Source organism: Protopterus annectens, chromosome 7.part0 (assembly GCF_019279795.1).
Source record: "Protopterus annectens isolate FY-2018-M chromosome 7.part0, PAN1.0, whole genome shotgun sequence".
In the NCBI taxonomy this organism is placed as follows: Eukaryota; Metazoa; Chordata; order Ceratodontiformes; family Protopteridae; genus Protopterus; species Protopterus annectens.
In genome coordinates this window covers 1335114700-1335127612 of record NC_056739.1, presented here as the reverse complement: position 1 = coordinate 1335127612, position 12913 = coordinate 1335114700, and positions in this window count along the sequence as shown.

Below are 12913 nucleotides of genomic sequence, written 5' to 3'. Positions count from 1 at the left end.
GGCACCCACAAACACAGCAAAGAAAGACAGGCAATACTCCGTACTGCTATATACTACCACTTAATGCTAGCAGGTAGCGCAAATATTCAGTTTACCTTGAATGGTAAATGTAACTGCATCTGGCTAGTGGAAAAAGAAAGTAGCAGTAGTAAAGAATTTTAACTTAGTGCAATCAATAGCAAATGCTACAACTGCAACCTGCAACAAAAATAACCAGCGATGTTTAATATACAGTATATCCACATAACACCTTCCTACACCAGTCAGACAGATCACATCCTTCTCATTTTTTCACATTCTGTTTTACTCTTCAGCTTTTAGTTGCATGCACTCATCAGTCATTTTCAGTAACTGAGTAAGGAAAGAAATTCATTCTTATTTTCTTTCCAGGAAAAAGGTAAGAGTCTAAAGAAGGCAGGCAAAATATTATTTCCCTATTAAGTGAGAAGACAAATGATTGTAAGTACAGCCATATCATATCTTTTGGAAATGTTGACCCTTCTTACCACAAATAATAAGATTAACAATCTGGTGTTAAATTTGGATAAAAGTGAAATAGAATATAGCCACAGTCATATTTATCAAGTTTTTGGTGTTATACATATATACAACATGTATCTTCACTCCTGCCCTAAAAAAATCCATTCGCATTCTGTGTACCACTCAGATGTTAGGGATGAAAGTTAAAGACAAAATGGCCTTATGAACACATTTCAACATGTTTCTGTGAAACTCACATGTACACCCACAGACATATACAGCATGCCTCCTTACAACTTAATCCAAACATTGGCAACCTGTGTATGCGAGCACACACACACACACACACACACACACACACACACACACACACACACACACACACACACACACACACGTACCCACCAATTACAGCCACATTACTGACTGTGAGCACCTCAGATTCTAATTATGTCCAAAGAAATGAATAGATACATAAATAGCTGTAGTAGTATGCTTCAACTCATTGCCCTGGGATTCATATAGTGCATCTATACAACACCCCCCACACACACATGCATTTTTGTGGCTATGGACATCTCAGATACTTAATTCTGATCAAAAGAATGGACAACTGCATAAGTAATAACTGCAATAATGTCTTCAGCTTTTTTTCTTTTACAATAGTGCAACCCATTACAACCCCCCAGAATAGACAAAGATAGATGTGTCAACTAATTCCATTCATTTAATAAGCTGTGTACTGCTCAGATACCTGTGATCAAATTAATTTAATAAATGCATAAGTAAATATGTACAGAAATTTCTTCACTTTTGCTTTCAGATGCATACAGTGCAGCCTGTCAAAGCTTCCACATGTGCAAGCACATGCCCACCAGATGCATCCACTTTCTTGTTTGTTTAAAAACTCAGATGTCTAATTATGATATAATGAATGACTGAACAAATATATAAGTAATACCTACAGCAATATTTTTGTCAGTTGCATATAGTGCAATCCGTAACAGCTGTTCCCCCCTTGCATAGAGATGCAGACAAATTGCACACATACACACACACACACACACACACACACACACCCTGCATCCAATTTGGAGGCTCAGCAGTTCAACTGTGGGGCTGTTGTGCATTATGAAATAAGTTTTTTTTTAAACACCTTTTTTCCAATTAAGTTAAAGTTTCTCAGTGGTTCTTGAACATTACTGAACACAGGTGATCTGTTTTGGAAAAAAAAGTAATAACTAAAAATCCATATGAGCAAATTAAAAACAATAGGTTTAATGCACTCTGGTTAGTACCTAAAAATCCATATGAGCAAGATAAAAGCAATAGGTTTAATACCATATGTCACCTTCATTCTTGGTTGGGGTTGGAGCCGATCCTCGGCTCCGACTCGGCTGCATACTAAAGCTCGAGAACTTCAACTGGCTCAAGGCTACCTCCTGTCCCAAGATGCCTAGTGGCTGTTCCCCAGATCTTGTTTGCCGCTTGAAGCATCGTGATTATCTTCGCTGGCTCAGGCTAGTTATTACCTTTTATTATCTTTTTATTACTTTTTTTGCTCTTGGTAAAAAAATGTTAGGGGTTGTTAATATATTCCTCTCTGAGTGTTGTTACTTGTGTAATATCTTTCCCTAATTGGTGTTTTATCTGCCATTTTTTTACTCCTCTCTTTCAGGCCTTTCCCTTTTAAAGGATCCGTTTAAGTTAGAGGATCCTTTTCTCTTTCAGCCCATTTTTTCTTAGAGTGCTTCCTTTCTATCCCTTGGAGTCACCGTTTAAGTTAGAGGTGTCTCCTCAGGTTGGAGGAGACTGTCATTTAACTTACGGACTTCTCTTCCAACCTAGTTTCCCCTTCTCATTTAAAAAAAAAAATTCTCGTACCTTTCTCTTTGCTTTTTGTGTGGCTGACTGTTGTTACATTACTTACTTCAGAAGTTGGTTTCTTGTTCAGCCTAACATAATATCTACTAAGGAAACAAAACAGTCTGGGTTTAAAAAGTGCGATTCATGCACCCAGAAAATGTCTTTAAGGGATTGACATATGAATTATGTTTACTGTTTAGGGGCAGTCCATATACAGGACTCTTACTCCTTATGTCATGGTTTCAGTTCGAGGGTCATGCAGGAAAGAAAGAGTAAACGTATTCTAAGAGGTTTACTGAAAGGGCCTTTTGAGATAACAGTAAAAGGTAATCAGGCCTCCAAATCTGACAAACCAAAAAAGTCAGCTTCGTTGGCTCCAGATTCTGAGCTGTCAAGCAGCCATGAGAAACAAGTATCTTCAGAACCGAAGATTGCCAGTTCTGACAAACCTCATCTCCCCTCTGTTCCATCTGAATCCTCAGAACCATCACGGAGCTGAAAAAGGAGTTGGTCACCAACATTGGAACCAGTACGCTTGGTGCCACAGTCTCCCTTACGACAGTCCATGGCAAGTAGTACAAGTCATCTACCCACTCCTCTCGGTCCTCCAGAAGTTTATTTGATTACGACGTGGAACGGGTGGTGAAGAGGTTACTGCAGACTCTGGCGCTTGCTAAAATTCTTTCAAGCCAAGCCCATTGGAACGTGGAGCCGACCATTAAATCGCAGGTACCATCCATTCCTCCTCCGACTCAGATGAGTTTGGAGCCAGAGTGTCAGGAAGTCATTGTGCTGGAACCATCGGGGTCAGCTATCATCCCCGATATCTCGGTTCTGACATCTGCTCCAATCTCATCAATGCTGTCATCGATCGAGGGGATCTGGGAGCTGACACTCCCTGGCCAGCTCCTGGGGGTGGGGGATGAGCTGAGTCGGACCCTTGTCGGAGCTGACTCTCCCTCTCAGCAGTTCAGCTCAGGTGAGTTTGGTGTCCACATCAGCCTTGGAGCCATCCTCCTTGGTGCGGGGGAGATCTCCCGGTTCCTCGGGACCAGAGTCTCTCTTGGCCCACAATCATGGTGCCTTTGAGGTGATGAGGAGTGTGCTCTCCACTGAGTCTCTCCACCTTCGGCTCCAGCCACTCTTTCCCCTAAAGGGCCAGCGTCTACTTCTACACCATCCCTTCATCACCCCCACAGTAGAGTGTGAGTGCCACAGGAACCCCCAATGGGGGGAACCCCCTCTTCCGACACCTCCCAGGACATACCCCCAAGGAGGTCCCTCGAAATAGACAGTGAAAGAGGAAACACACAGACCCCCCTGAGTCTGTCATTCTGATACTGATTTAGAGGACTCAGAATGGTCTCCATGGTCGCCCTCTGAGGATGTCTCCTTTTCGTACATTCTAGAAATCCTTAAATAGAGCGGCGGCTGGAAAACCCTCTTCCCTTCTGAGGATGAATCAGTATACCTGGAGGCATTTGGCTCTTGCCCCTCCATCTCTTGGGGGTCTCTGCCCTTTGATCAGCTCCTGGCTGTGGTAAGTCGGAAGGTGTGAGGCTCTCCAGAGTCAGAGGAGCCTGCTCTGAGGTGGCCAAACAAATTCATTACGGCCCCAGAAGATAGACAGTATTTGACAAAGGGAGTTTCAGTACATGCGATGGTGGTGGCACCTGCCACCAAGAAGGAGTTAACTGAAAATTCTGCATCTGTCCCTCCACTGAACAAGGAGTCTCGAATGATGGACAGATACGGGAAGTGTATGTTCTCCTCAGCGGCCTTTACCGTACAGTCACTGAATTACTTACATTTTACTCGACTTCAGAGGGATCTGCTTAAAGAGCTAGGAGATACCCTACAAGGTGCTACAACTCAGGGATATGTTAGACAAGAAAAATTCTCATCTTGCGACCTTAACCTCTGTTACGAACTCCTTCATGTGCCTCATCTCCTATGTTTCCAATGGAGCGAGCAGAGCAGCAGGCACAGGAATAGGTCTTAGGAGACATTCCTGGATGCGCCTTTGTGAGTTTACTAAACTCTTCAAGTCTCCCATTATTGATGCCCCATTTGATGGCTCGTGCTTGTTCAGACGAAAGTAAAGGAGACTCTCACCAGGAGCGAACAAGTTGGCAAGACCCTATCTGCCATAGGAGTTAATTTTTCCACGCCTACTAGAACTTATCACAGAGGTCAGAAGTGCGGAAAAATGTGGTTCCGAAAGTCCAAAGGAGCCTTGTCGGATGCTCGTGGTGATGTTTCCCCCGGGGGGGGGGTAACAATGGAAGATGTCGTCCATGTGCCAGAGGGGGTCCACAGAACCAGGGTGACAGAGATACGTTCTCCGGTCGGCCCTTCCAGCGCTCCTGAAAGGAGGCCCGCCTGTCCACCTCTGGAGGCAGTCTGGGGAAGACTATCACTGTACCCAGAAGCCTGGCTACAGTTGACTCAAGACAAATGGGTACAGTCCATTATATCTAGGGGATACAACATTCCTTTCCACTATCCACCCTACCCATCAAAGTCTATCCCAAACATTCCACCCGGTCAAAGAAATCAAGCAACCATAAAAATTCAAAGGTTGCTAAAAAAAAAAAGTCATCCAAGAAGTCCCCGCAGACCGAATTGGATCCGGAATTTACTCAAGGTTCTTTTTAGTTCCAAAAAAGACAGGGGATTGGAGACCAATATTGGTTCTCAACAGACTCAATAAGTCAGTAAAGAAAGTGAAGTTCCAGATGGTAACACTGCAGTCTATACTCCCTTTTCTGGGACAAGACAATTGGATGTGCTCCTTAGATCTTCAGGATGCTTACTACCTTATAAAGATGGACAGGCGATTCAGAAGATATCCACACTTCCGACTGGGAGCCAGTCATTATCAGTTCAGAGCTCTGCCTTTTTGTCTCACTACAGCCCCTAGAGTGTTTACCAAATGCATTGCAGTAGTCACGGCTCACCTGAGGTGTCAAGGATTCCAGGTGTTTCAATACTTAGATGACTGGCTCCTGACAGCCACCACCAAGCATCTACTAATCAGAGAGAGGGACGCCACCATCCATCTCTGATCAGACCATGGCATTACTTTAAATATTGAAAAATCTGCCTGGTTGCCATCACAGCATATTACCTTTATAGGGGCTGAATTAAACACAAGCGACATGGTAGCAAAATTGCCTCAAGAGAGAATACAAACGCTATGCAGTCAAGTGTCTATTCTACTCAAGAAGAGAAAGGTGCAAGGAAAACTTGTTCTCAGGGTCTTAGGTTCAATGGCAGTGGCAATAACTCTAGTCCCACTGGCACGTCTACACATGTGGATATTGCAGTGGCTACTCTTCACCCAATGATCCATGCAGGAGATACCCATGTCACACAAGATTCTGATTATGGATGCTTGCAAGAGGAATCTGCTGTGGTGGCTTCAGTTCACTCAAGTAACGATAGGCAGACCATTTGTTCTTCCCCATCCTGTCGCTACACTGACCACGGACGTGTCCCAGATAGGGTGGGGGGAGCATTATCTGGGACAGACTGTCCAAGGGGTTTGGAAAGATCATGAGTACCACTTGCACATCAGTGTCCTAGAGATGAGGGTAGTGCTTCTGACATTGCGAGCATTCCAGAGCTCTCTTCCCATAGGGACTATTGCAATTCAAACAGACAATATGTCTGTGGTATGGTACATCAACAAACAGGGGGGAACCAGATCCTATCCCCTATGTTGAGAGGCCCAGAGTGTTTGGCAATGAGCAATTTCTTCTCATTGCTTTCTGACAGTAACTCACATCCCGGGGAAATCCAACATAATAGCAGACAGACTAAGCAGAGCAATTCTCATGCCTCACGAGTGGTCCCTGAATCAGGAGGTTGCGGATCAAATCTTTTACAAATGGGGCCAACCTTGCTGCGACCTGTTTGCCATGTACTTCATTGCCAAATGCAGCAACTATTTTGCCCTCATTTCCCCTCAAGAAGAGTCACCGAGGGATGCACTCATTCACGATTGGCCCCCAAGACTTCTTTATGCCTTTCCCCATTTTCATTAATTTCAAAGGTGATTCAGAAAGCCAGCTTGTTGAGTCACAGGATAATTCTCATTGCTCCTTACTGGCCTCATCAGATGTGGTTCCCCTTTCTTTGGCCCCACCTTCAAGAGGAGCCGTGGATCCTGGACCCAGTGCCAGATCTTTTGACGCATCAGTCAAGAACGCTCCATCCCGCTTTTCAGAGCCTCAAGCTGACATCTTGGTTAATCCACATCCAATCTTAGCCAGGCTTCCTGAATTATCCCCCACAGTATGACACATTTTGGTTTCCTCACACAAGAAGATGACTAGGAAACTGTACGCAAGTAAGTGGAAGAGGTTCTCTTGTTGGGCAGAGAAAAGGCACATAGATCCTTTTACAGCCCCTATACCTGTAATTTTGGAATTTGTAACAGAAATCTTTAATCAAGGGGCAGCGGCAGTGACAGTACGAGTACAATTAGCCACCATATCAAATTATCATGTGGGAGACATTGGATCTAATGTAATGTCCCACAGATTATGCAAAGCCTTCCTCAGGGGTACATTTCTATTAAGACCACCCTTAAGAGATCCTCCTCCTCCATGGGACCTAAATTTAGTATTATCATCCTTGATTCTTCCGCCCTTCGAACCAGCATCCTCTTGGTCACTAAAATTTTATTTTGGAAAACAATCTTTTTAACAGCCATTACTTCTGCTAGGAGGGTCTCAGAATTGCAAGCTCTATCTGTTCGCCCTCCATATTTGATTTTTCACAGACAGAGTTTCCCTCAGAACAAATCCTTCCTTTTTACCAAAAGTCTGTTCTGAAGCTAATTGGAACCATTCTATTGAATTACCTGTATTTTTTTCCTAATTATGGTAACAAGGCAGAATACAAACTCCACCAATTGGATAGCGTAGACAGTTGCGCTTTTATTTGCATAGGACCAAAGAATTCAGAAAGTCAGACCAATTGTTTGTTTCCTATTCTGAGAACAAAAGAGGCATGGCGGTTTCAAAAGTTACTTTGTCTAAATGGCTTATTGAGACCATCATCTATGTCTATAACTCTCACAAGAAAGAACTGCCAGCAAAAATTAAAGGACACTTAACTAGAGGAATGTCAGCCTCCATTGCCTTTCAATCTAGACTTCCATTGAATTCAATTTCTGCTGCTGCTACATGGGTCAATTCTCACACCTTTATCACTCATTACAAACTAGATGTGGCCTCCCGGAACAAGGCATCCTTTAGTTCCATGTTCTGAAGAGCTTATTCCATTGAGCCACCCAAGAAAGAAGGTGCTGGGGACACTGTCCCAACCAGCAAGAATCAAGGCGAGTTAGGACAACATAACATAAAGAAGTTATGTACTCACCATAACGTTCCATGTTTGTTGCCCAGAATCTCGCCTTCACTCTTGCATCCCACCCATCCATCCCCCCTCCTGGAGGACCAGAGGAGATTATAGTTTGGCAACATATGGTCTGATTCTCTTCTTTCCTGTTAGCATACTTTAGTGATTGGTTCTCAAACGAGATCTGGGGAAGAGCCGCTAGGCATCTTGGAATAGGAGGTAGCCTCAAGCCAGTTGAAGTTCTCGAGCTTTAGTATGTGGCCGAGTCGGAACCAAGGATCAGCAACAAAGCCAACCAGCAAGAATGAAGGTGAGATTCTGGACAACAGACATGGAACATTATGGTGAGTACATAACTTCCTTTTTAGAAAAAAAAGAGTGATAAAAATGATGGATAAATATAAGTGTATTACCAACGACAGTGTAACATCTGTAGACTTTAAACACACAATAATGCCCAACACAGTGTGTGTTATTTCGTAAATAATGCCCGCTCAGGGGTGTTATGAGGGACTGCCTCTACACTCCTGAAAGGGCATTGTTTACACAGTAGCATACACCCTGGAGGGCATTATTGCACTTAGAGAATGGGCTGTCTGTAAAATTGTTGTATCTTACTTATTTTTTTTAATTGTATGTATATACATGTGTGTGTGTATATATATATATATATATATATATATATATATATATATATATATATATATATATATGGATGTACTTTCCGACAACGAAAATTCACTTGTTCAAAATGGGAAAGTACATCCCCACTTAAGCGAAACTGCTCTTTAACAAAAGTGCAGTTTTGCTTAAGCTCACTTGACCAAACCTACCGCACCACAATGGAGGGCATTGAAAAATGGGCTTTGTCCTCCACTGTGGTGCGATAGTCACTGACCTTAGGGTTAGGGCACGGGTCAAAGTAAGGGGATAGCCCTACTAACTATCCCTTTACCCTAAACCGTGCCCTAACCCTAAGGTCTGTGACTATCGCACCACAGTGGAAGACATTCCAAATCAGGCTATGTCCTCCACTGTGGTGTTATAGTCACAGACCTTAGGGTTAGGCACGGGTTAGAGTAAGGGGATAGTTAGTAGGGCTATCCCCTTACCTTGACCCATGCCCTAACCCTAAGGTCCGTGACTATCGCACCACAGTGGAGGACATAGCCCGATTTGGAATGTCTTCCACTGTGGTGCGATAGTCACAGACCTTAGTGTTAGGGCACGGGTCAAGGTAAGGGGATAGCCCTACTAACTATCCCCTTACCCTAACCCATGCCATAATCCTACGGTCCATGACTGCTAGCCCGTTCGGTCTAGCGGGTTCGCGAGAGTGCACTTTCCTTAAAGTGCACTGTCGCCTTAGTGTGGGTGTACTTTTGAAGTTCGAAGTAGTGAACTTTCGATCTTCAAAAGTACACCCATATATATATATATATATATATATATATATATATATATATATAGATAGATAGATATAGATATATATATATAGATATATATACATGGGTCTACTGTAAAAGACCGAAAATCCACTTGTTCGAAAACGAACAGTAGATCCTCGATTAAGCGAAAGTGCACTTGCGCGAAACATGGTTCAACGAACCATTCAGGGAAACTGAAGCGCCTAGGCACACTACATTGGGGAATAGGGAATTTACCACTTTTCCCCACTGTAGTGCAATCTCGGAGTTGGTATATTTATGTGGGGGGGTGCAGTCTTTTCTGTTTTTTTTTTTTTTTTTTGTTTTTTTTTATCTTTTTATCGGTTCGTTGAACCGAGTTTCGCGAAAGTGCACTTTCGAATAAGTGCACTGTCGCGTAACTGAGTTGTCTACTTCTCTTTTTCGAATAAGTGGTATTCGATTAAAAGCAGTAGACCCATATATATATATATATATATATATATATATATATATATATATATATAAAATAATTCCTCCACATAATGTTTCAGACTTGCTGTAGTGTATGTATATGGTGTTGGAGTAAGTATTTTATATCCAAAGTATAATATTTTCCAAATATCTAGATATTTACTTTATTTTTTAGTCCCTTATTCCTAAAAGTTGTTGCCAATCATTCGGGATTGAAGTCACTACATATTGACGTACACTTGAATTTGAGACTTTATTTCCATCAGAAAATGCATGCTGACACAAATCCTGTTTTTTCTAACTTTATAAGAGAAATATCTACAATATGTTCCCCCTTTATTTTAGGCTTTGTCCAGATTTCTTGAATTAAGAGGTCAAGAGGTATGCAGACCTCTTAACTGCTGCTGCCTCTGCTTTATTGATCTCTCTCTCCTTCCACACACCCACACACACACACACACACACACACACACTCACACACACTTCCACTTTCATGCATGCATACAATCAGAAACACATGCACATACACTTTTCTTTCTTTATGTTTCTTTTTATTTTACTCCTGCTAAACAGCAAAAGTGTTTTAAATTATTATTATTATTATTTTTATTATTATTAATAATAGTCTTTAAATTATAGTTGCCACTAGTATGTTGGTCATTTACTGTAGTTTTCTGAGCACTAGACAGCTTCAAGAAATCGCAAACGATGAGGGGGATTCAGAAAATTGTGTGAAAGGATAAATCAAGCTTGAAAATAAGGACATACTTCCAAAAATAGGTACATTATGTGTATGGGTAAATCAGACCTGAAAATAGGAATGTTCCTTTAAAATATGGACAGTTGAGAGGTCTCTGTCAGATAAAATCAGAGATACAAGCAACTTGCAGTAATTCATATCACTCCTAAAACAACACCTTTTTTAATGAAACTACCTGTAACTGCTTCACCCAAGCCTTGGTAGCTTCAGGAGTCTGTCTAGCTGCATGAATGTCAAGTGCATCATGTTTCTGTTGCTAAACACGGAGCTTCTTGTGTTTAATGCGGAACATCACAATTCTGCACCGCATTAAACAGAAGTAGCTCCGTGTTTAGCGATTTTTGATTGGCCCGTATGCCGGTATACAGGCCAATCAAAAAATCGCAAAACAGAGCTACTTCTGTTTAATGCAGAACTGCGATGTTTTGCATTAAACAGAAGTAGCTCCGTGTTTATTTTTGATTGGCCCGGGCCAATCAAAATAAAAAAATAAACACAGAGCTACTTTTGTTTAATGCGGAACTCTGATGTTCCGTATTAAAGAACTAGCGTGGAAGACCTTTTTAGTCTTCACTTACTCTGAAAGACTTTTTTAGTCTTGACTTTGTCTCTACCTGGCCAGTCGGAAATCTGGCAACCCTGCAGATGGCTGAAGTGACAGTCAGCTGCAGAGAAGTATGGCTGTTTACAAATTCCCTGTGGGCAAAGAGAATAACCAAATGCATGGTGGCAGAAGAAGTAATGAGTGTTGTACACAGTGTACAGTACATACTTATGTAACTACAACATGTAGGAGTGTGCTACAGCATGGAGGAAATCCTGTAGGCTATTGTAGTCACATTTATGCTCCAGTATGTGTTTTAGGTAATGTTCCCTAGACACTGTGAAGGGTGTAGTGGTCCACACACACTGATTATAAAGGCACTGCCCATTGTACACTGACTTTTTACTGCCACTAACATGCCATCTGGTCAGCCTGCTACTGATGACTGTCATATTGTCTGCTGTCTCATGTTCCCTTGGGGACCATGGACATTGTTTTCCCCTTATGCATTTGGTTATTGAAGTTGTGGGCATGGCAAAACATTCTTCTCTTTGCCCACAGGGAATTTGCAAACAGCCATACTTCTCTGCAGCTGACTGTCACTTCAGCCATGTGTCCCCAGTCAAATGTACCACAGGGAAATATCTTGCTGCCTGAACCCATTAAGATAGTTATTTGCTTTCTTAAATGCTTCTGTTTAATGTTAACGTCAAGGTACTGTATATGGTAAAAGTCTCTATGTAAAGCAAATTCATGTTGCTTTAGCATATACTTGTGTGTATTTTGTACTCTTGCCTCCTTGCCAAGGCTGTAATTGAAAGGGGTCTTTGGACCAGTGTACCAACCTGGTTAACAAATGGTAAATAAATTATTAAAATGAATGAAGGACTTTTTTTTACATCATCCTGAGTTTATCTATCAACAGTAAACTCAATGTAACTTTCTTGGAAACACAAGAAAACAAAATATAAATAAGCTTACACTGACAACATGTTGAACAGTCAGTTTGAAAGTGAAGTTGCTAAACTTTTGAATCATCTCACTCTCAGGAAGATAACTGACAATAAAAGTATTCAACAATGGTATTCGAAACAGAAACGTACTGCCTCAAGGGAAGCCCCTGAACATCATAGATCTAGATGATATATCCATATAAAAGTATATTTTGGGATTATTTTAGACAACAGGTTAACCTTTTCCCTCATATAGAGCAGCAATAGGATATATTTGTGCTGTTTTGTCATAGAACATATAAAGTTATTTGGAGTTTGTCTAATAAAACATTAAGTGTGGATCCCACTTACATCTTGGACATTTTGAAGGGTAACATAAGCTTCCTGTATTTGGTCTCTTGCACTTCCAGCTGAGTGACTTATATGGAGTTGGGTTACACTGGGAGATTGTGACTTCAGCCAAAAAATTGTAGGATCCCCATTATCTGAACAAATGAGTATGTGGGTATATTTCTGAACCCTTTGATTGTTTTTGTGTGGTTTTCAAGAGACGTACTGTGACATTAAGCTGGACAAATAATACCACCCACATATTTGTTTTTTAGGATTGTATTTAGATGCTTGTATACTAAACATTTTACAGATTCATTGTAAAATAGTAGTATGAATACAGAGATAACCTGCCGCCTCCCTATTTCTGTTCCTGTTTTCACATCCTTTCCACAGTGATTCTTCCTCTGTTCTTGTATTTGCCTACACATAAAGATGAAGTGCATTGTAGACTTACTTAAAGGTGCAGTACTTCAGTCTTCATCTCTGACCCATACCATCCACCCTGTCACTAAATATGTACACACGCATACTTATATAATATATAAACATTCATCTGTGCATAATATATGTATATGTGTGTGGGTGTGTGTATGGATCTATTTAACTAGATCGACTGTACCAAATGTTGACAGATCCAATGTCGACACATTAACGTCAGCAACCCACTATTGATTTGTGTCTGCACATACTCAGAGTATTAATCTTGGAGTGAGCAAAGGTAGCATTA